Below are 8,069 nucleotides of genomic sequence, written 5' to 3'. Positions count from 1 at the left end.
CTTATTGCTCAAATTAGGATATCCAGTACAATGTTCTGTAGAAGTGGAGAAAGCAGGAATCCTTGCCTGGTACTGTAATCTCAGGAAGGAACTATTCACCATTAAGTATGCCATTAACTCTAGATTTTTCATAGATACCCTTTATCAGTATGAGGAGGTTGCCTTGTATTCTTTGTTTAATAAGAGGTATTTAATGATGAATTGATTTTTGCTTATTGCTTTTACTGCATCTATTGAGATGATTTTGTAAACTTTCCTATTGATAATGATCTTCTACTTTCTTTACTTTTAATGATTTTCTCAGGTTTTGATATCAGTTTAAGCTGGCTTGATAAGAATTAGTTGGGATGCATCTTGTCCTCATATATTCTTTAGAGAAAGTTAGTGTAAGATTGGTATTATTTTTTCTTAAATATTTGATAAAATCTACAAATGAGCTATTTGGGTCTGGAGTTTTCTTTGTGGAAATGTTTTAAATTATAAAAATCAATTTCATTAATATATAGAAGTATATTTATATTTTCCATTTCTTTTCCTGTCAGTTTTAGTGCTATTTGCCCTTTAGAGAATAATTTATTTTTATCTAAGTTATTGAGTTTATTGGCATAATGTTCATAATATTTCCAGATTATCTTTTATAAAAATTTATTGAAGTATATCACTCATACATAACTATACATAAACAATAAGTGTATAGGAATAGTTGTGAACTTATAAAACAAACATATATAACATTATACAGGACTCTTGTACCTCACCCTACCACCAATACTTTGTATTGTTGTTAAACATTTTTAACTAATGATTAGAGAGCATTGTCGAAATTTTCCCCAACCCACTCTATTATTATTATTGTCTTTATATCATTTATATATGAACATACATAAACAATAAATGTATAGCAAAAGTTGTAAACTTACAAAACAAACATACATAACATCATACAGGGGTTGCCTGCATCAACCCTCCACCAACAACTTGCATTGTCATGAGATGTTTGTTACAAATTATGAAAGAATCTTGTCAAAATCTTACTACTAATTATTGTCCTTATCTTACATTTGGTGTATTTTTCTCCCAACCCACCCTATTATTATTTTTTAAATATATTTTTATAACAGAAGTTGTAAACTTATAAAACAATCAATTCCCAAACAACACCCTTCTATCAACACACCACGCTGTGGTGGAACATTTGTTACAGATAAGATAATATCTGATTGTTACCACATCCATAGTGTACATTTGGCACACATTTTCCATACTGCCCCATTATCAACACAGTACATCTTTGGCATAGATGCAAGAATAATATATTATTAGTGGTAAACACAGTCCATAGGTCACTCCAGCTGTATTTTTCCCATGCTTCTCCACATTCCCAACACCCTGCAATAGTGATATACATTTGCTCTAGCTCACAAAGGACACTCTTGCATCTGTACCATCAACCAGAATTCTCATCCACCTCTTGGTTTACCATGCTATTCAGTTCCTAGATTGTTCTCTAGCATTCTGTCAATTGGCATTTACATACCTAGGCTACCATTTTCAGCTACATCCTCATTTATAAACTAGCTGTTACTCATTATGTGTTACCATCCACTCTACATTTTCACACTTTTATAGTAAAGCTAATTAAAACTTCTATATACATTAAACATCAGTAGTCCATCTCAGTCCTCTTCTTAACTCTTTTAAGAATCCACCACCCACCTACCACCAGGTCTTGAAGATATTTTCCTACAATTTCTTCTAGAAGCTTTATGGTTCTTGCTTTTATTTTTAGTTTTTTAATTAATTTTGAGTTAATTTTTGGATAAGATATGAGAAGGGGTCCTCTTTCCTTCTTTTGGGTCTGGATATCCAGTTTTTTCAGTACCATTTGTTGAATGGACTGTTCTGCCTGAGCTGTGTGGGTTTGACAGGCTAGTCAAAAATCACTTGATCGTATATGTGAGGGTCTTTTTCTGAGCCATAAGTTTGGTTCCATGGGTCTGTGTGTCAGTCTTTATGCCCATACCATGCTGTTTTTTATCACTGTGCTAGGTAATATGATTTAAAGTCTGGAGATGAAAGTTCACTTTTCCTTTTACCCTTCCAAATAAATTTGATAATCATATTTTCAATTAAAAAAATGCTGGTGGAATTTTTATCAGAATTGCATTGAATCTGTATATCAATTTGAGTAGAAATGACATCTTAATGATATTTTGTCTTCTAATCTGTGACCATGGAATGTTCTTCCAGTTAATTAGGACTTTTTTGATTTCTTTTAGCATTGAGTTGTAGTTTTCTGAATACATCATTTGTTAAGTTTATTCCTATTTGAGTTTTATCTCTCATATTTTATTTTCACCACTCCTTTGATACTTTGTTACTTTTACTGATATAATCTTCATTTCTAGGCTCTCTTCCAGGCCTCCCTCTCCTGTCTTTTTTTTTCCAGGCTCTAGCACACCCTTTAGCATTTCCTGAAAATTCGGTCTCTCAGTTAGAAATTCTCTGTTTCTGTTTATCTGTGAATATTCTAATTTTACCCTCATTTTTGAAAGACAGTCTTGCCAGATGTATGATTCTTGACTGAAAGTTTTTCTCTCATAGTATCTTAAAAATATCACATCACTGTCTTCTTGCCTCCATGGTTTCTGGTCAGAAATAAGCACTTAATCTTATTAGATATCCCTTATACATTATGCATTGCTTTTCTCTTGTTGTTTTCAGAATTATCTCTCTATCTTTTGACATTCTGGTTAGTATGTGTCTTGACATTCTGATTAGTATGTGTCTTGGAGTTTGTCCTTACAGATTTTTTTTGGATGGGAGTACATTGTACTTCTTGTACATGGATATCTATGTCCTTCAATAGGGTTGGAAAATTTTCTACCATTATTTCTTCAGATATTCCTTCTGCCCCTTTTCCCTTCTCTTCTTCTGGGACACCCATGATATGTATGTTTGTATGCCTCTTGCTGTCATTTAATTCTCTGAGACATTGTTCAATTTTTTTCCATTCTTTTCTTTATCTGTTATTTTGTATATTCACTTTGAGGCCATTTCTTCAAGTTCACCAATCCTTTCTTTTGTCTCTTCAAATATGCTCTTATATGATTCCACTGTTTTTTAAAATTCATTTATTGCACATTTTATTCCCATAAGATTTGCTATTTGTCTGTGTATGCTTTCAAATTCTTCTTTGTGCTCATCCAATGACTACTTAATGTCTTTAGCCATCTCATTGAATTTATTAAGGAAATTTGTTTGAACATCTGATTAGTTGTCTCAACTCCTTTATGTCATTTAGAGGCATAACTTGTTCCTTTAACTGGGCCATATCTTCCTATTTTTCTTGGTGTGGCTTATAATTTTTTGTTGGTGTCTTGGCATCTGGCTTACCAGATTATTTATTCTGGGTGCAGTTTTTCTCTTTAGTTTAGGGCTTCCTTCTCTTTCTCCCTTGCTGGTTGTTCAGTCGGAGCTATGGATATAGGTGGTACAATAAGCTGTGGTTGCTCAAGCTGCCCTCATTGCTCTAAGGACCAACTTTCCTCTTTGCCACGGGTAGGGACAGAGTCACAGCTGTGTGGAATATCCAAGTCTTGCAGGCCTAGACTGTAGTTGCCCAGAAAGACTGATGAAGCTTCATGCCCCTTTCTCCCCTGCCCAGAGAGGGGATGGAGCCACAGTTGTGGGCAGCAATCTATGCAGTGTGGGTCTAAGATGACAACAGTTGCCCCAATAGACTTCTGATTATTCAGTCTTTGTCAGCCAAATGTACCTGCAGTTACCTGGATAAGCTGGGGCATGCCCTGCCAGCCTCCTCCCTGCCAGAGGTGCTGCTGAAGCCTAGGGTAGGGCTGCAGCCTGATCTGGGTGAAAGAAACTGGTTCCTACCGCCACTGTGGTTTTCGTTCAGCCCTGCCTCCCTTCATGATGGGGACAGAGTCAAAATGGCAGGTACTGGCCTCCTTCCAATTTGGATAGGTTCAAACTTTAGCTATTGTTAGGGTTATACATTAGCCAGCCGAATACTAATCAGTAGCTGAAATCAGTGGACAACTGTCTCTTCCTCCCCTATGTTTGGGAAATGGAGTTTCAAATTCCAGCCACAGAATAGCTCCTGGGGCAGCTTGTGCTGCCACAGTAGGATGATCATTGGCCTCCACGGCTTGGCCAGTAAATTCCTAGAGGCTGATACAGGTTCCCCCAGCTTCCTCCCTGCAGGAAGTGGAGCTGGGGATGGGGTATGGTGCCTAGGCTAGAGCTGCAATCTGACCTGGATGGAAAGTAGCCAGTCCCTCCCAGCACTGTGATTTTTCAGTCTGCCCCACTTCCCCTCATGCCAGGCATGGAGTTAAGATGGCAGCTACCAGCCTCTTTCTGACTTAGGTTCAAACTTTAGCTGTTCTTAGGATTATACTTTAGCCCACCAAATTTACTCATCAGTAGCTGAAGTTGTTGCCCAGCCATCTTTCCTCCCCTGTTTGTGGCAAGTGGAACTTTCAGTTTCAGCCACAGCTTGTGCCTCCAGTGGAGGATGGGCACTGACCCATCCGTGGAGCGCTCTACTTATGAATCTTCTCTGCAGATGGGCAGTCTCCTCCTTTCATTCCTTCAAGGATGTTGCATGATGCTCTTCTGGTCCCCTGGAGCCCCCAAACAGGTGCTTCAACTAGCTCCAGAGAGCTCTGGGAGTTTACTAACTGCCCTGTAGCAGGAACTGACTCTAGGAACTCCTTACTCTACCACCATCTTGCTGGTTGTCCCCCAGATTATCTTTTAATGTCTAGAGGATCTGTAATGAGGTCTCCTCTTTAATTTCTGACAAGGGTAATTTGAATTTTCCTCTTTCCTTTTTTAAATTTTCATCATCCTTTCTAGGTTTTAAATAATTTTCTTAATTTTTCTAAAGAATTTTCTTTTGATTTTACTGATTTTCTATATAGTTTGTCTAGTTTCTGTTTTATTGATATCTGCTCTTTACATTTCTTTTACCTTACTTAGGAATTAGTTTACTTTTTTTTATTAACCTTCTTATGGTGGTAGTTTATATCATTGTTTATAATCCTTTATTATTTTCTTATGTGAGGATTATAGCAGTTTGGTATGGTTATGAATGCCAAATTAGATATTGGTTTATATTTGTAATCTGGTCTGTACCTGGGCGTGATTAAGTTATGATTAGGGCTTCGGTTGGGCCACATCATTAGGGCATTGAGTCCCACCCCTAAGTGGGTGGGGACTCATAGATAAAAGGCATGGTAAAGGGCAAAGTTGGGGGTTTTGATGTTGGAGTTTGATGCTAAAGCCAGAAACTGAAGCCCCAGGCAGTAAGCACACAGAGGAAAGAGAAGCAAGCCCCAGGAAGAGAGGAACGCTGAGCCCAGGAAGAAGCAAGCCCTGAGAAGAGAAGAACCCTGAACCCAGAGAGAAGCAAAACCCTGGAAGGGAGGAACCCAGGAAGCCTGGACCCTCACATATATCGACAGCCATTTCAACACATGAAAATAGACTTTGGTGAGGGAAGTAAGTTATGATTATAGCCTGGAATCTATAAGCTCCTACCCCAAATACCCTTTATAAAAACCAGCCAGTTTCTGGTATTTTTCATAAGCACCCCTTTGGCTGACTAATGCAAGGATTCAAACCATAAAGTTTCTTCCAAGCTCTTCTTAAGCTTTGTTCCATGAATTTTGATAGGCTGGTTTACTTTGTTTCTTCTTTTACTGTACTGTGAGCTTTTTGGAAGGAGAGACCCTGATTATTTTTTATATCCCAGCACCTAAAATACTGCCTGGTACAGAGTAAGTATTCAATAATACTTGTTATAGGTAATGGCTTTCTTTGCCAGTGCTGTCTGCTCCCAGAATCCTCCTAATAGCTGCTTTGCCCAGCAGCCATTTCTGTTCTCTAGTAGCATATAAAATCCTTTCTGTGCACAAAGGCCTGGCTTACTTCTAGCTCATTTCCTCTCCCCCTCATTCAGGGAATCCCTCATTCTTCATTCATCAATCATATGTTATTATTCATTATATGTGTTATGATTCATCAATCATAACGGGTAATATACCTATTTTTTTTCTTTCTACTCAGCAATAAAAAACATTTCTAATAAAATAACCCACAACTCTATAAATTAAAATAAAAATAACACAAGATGAAACAGATTTATCTTATGTTTTTTTTTTAACCTCAAAACCTATGTCTTTTGTTTTTATTTCAAAATACTTATTTCACAATTTCTTCATGATCCAGACAATTGTACTGCCCATCATATTTAACAATTATTTCCATACTGCAGAGATATAATCCTCTGAAAAAGTGGAGCAGAGAAATATGTTACTCTCCTTTTGGAGTCACCTACATTAAGAACACCTGATTCACAGTGATCTTACATGGCTAATTTTTTATTAACATTTTATGAAGTCCTGCTGTGGCTTTTCTTTGCAGTTCATTGTCTTAACAAATTAAGCTTTATGCTGCCAAATCACAAGAACTGTGAAATAACAGGGTCCTTATTTTCTAGATGTACAGGGTCTAGCCATAGCTTCCAGAACACAACAAACAAAGGCACCATGACCATTGGATTATGAAGACCCTAAATGCATTCCCCTCTGTTTCTCATTTAAGTTAATTGCACGTTTTCCTGTCAGAACTGCTGGGCATAATTGGCTTGGCAAAGTTTATCTTCAAAACCATTTAGAGTAATTTGTGATGGAGATTGGAGACACTTCAGTTGCCTGACAACTGCCCTGCAGTCAGTCACAATGGCAGAAGTAAATTAATCCCATAGCTTTTTCTCTCGAGAAATCTTTATGCAGACAATCTTGTCCAAGAGAAATGTGATGGCTCTCAGTAATAGTAAATAGAAGTTGACTCAGGATTTCTTTAAGGTAGACATAGCTATGTATTGATTCTTACACTTGACTGCCAGCCTTACCCTGTGAAACTCTTCTTGAAATACTGAATCATCTAGCTCTTAAAGGGTATGGAATTTGGAGAATTTGTTAAAGAAGCTCTTGATATTTTAAGTGCAAAAATATAATCTGTGGAAATTCAAGCAACTAAGAGATGTAAGAATGTTGAAGCCAATTTATTGTATGACATGAATACACGTTTTACAATGCCGTGGTTTTATCTTAGAGAACAGGAGTAAACTGAAAATGTATATTTCAGACCATCTTGACATAGAGTGCATATTTTGGGGGACTTTTCATGTTCTGTGGGGTTTTGACAAAAATTTCGTGATCATGTGTCTTAAGTTCTAGCGACTGAACATGGTCCTTAGTTCAGCCCTTTCATGTGCAACTTGTAGAAGGTACCTCAACATATAATCAGAAAGCACTGGGGAGGAGCACACTGCTCCTCTTAAGCACCCTGGAAGCAAGATAAAGAATAGATTTTGAAGAAATAAAACTAGAGTAAGCCGGCCTTGCTGATGAATTTGCTAAGTTCTAATCATTAAACAAAAACTATCAAGTCCATAGATGACACAGACACCTTTGGGTCTTAATATTTTTTGCTTTTAAAACTGGCTTTCTTTTTTTTTTTAATTACTAGGAGGCTTTGTGTGAGGACAGAAAAATTCCAGATTTCAATGCACCACACTTTGAATTCCAGGGAAATAGCTCAATATACTCCAAACTGGAAGTGTTTCTTATTGTGATTCTAACTACAAAAGTAGGGAATGAACAGTTTAAACACCTTCACCTATAGAATGATCATAATAGCTTGTATTTGCATGATACTTTATAAACTACAAGTGCTTTCGTGCAGTTAACTCATTGGATCCTTACCCCAAATTGTGAGGTAGCCAAGGCAGGAAGTAGTACTCCCAGTTTTATACGTGGGAGTAATGGTCAGGGGACTTGCTTAATGTCACATGGCTAATAAGTGATATAACCAGCACCATACCTTGGGTTTTGCCTTTCTCAACCCACAGGTATTTCTCCCTTCCCCTCCCTTCCCCTTCTCTCCCCTCCTTTCCCCTCCCCCCATCCTCCCCCCATCCTCCTCCCATCCTCCTCCCCTCCCCTCCCCTCCCCTCCCCTCCTCTTCTCTTTCTTCCC

This window comes from Dasypus novemcinctus, chromosome 5, assembly GCF_030445035.2.
Source record: "Dasypus novemcinctus isolate mDasNov1 chromosome 5, mDasNov1.1.hap2, whole genome shotgun sequence".
NCBI lineage: Eukaryota > Metazoa > Chordata > Mammalia > Cingulata > Dasypodidae > Dasypus > Dasypus novemcinctus.
This window is presented reverse-complemented; position numbering follows the sequence as displayed.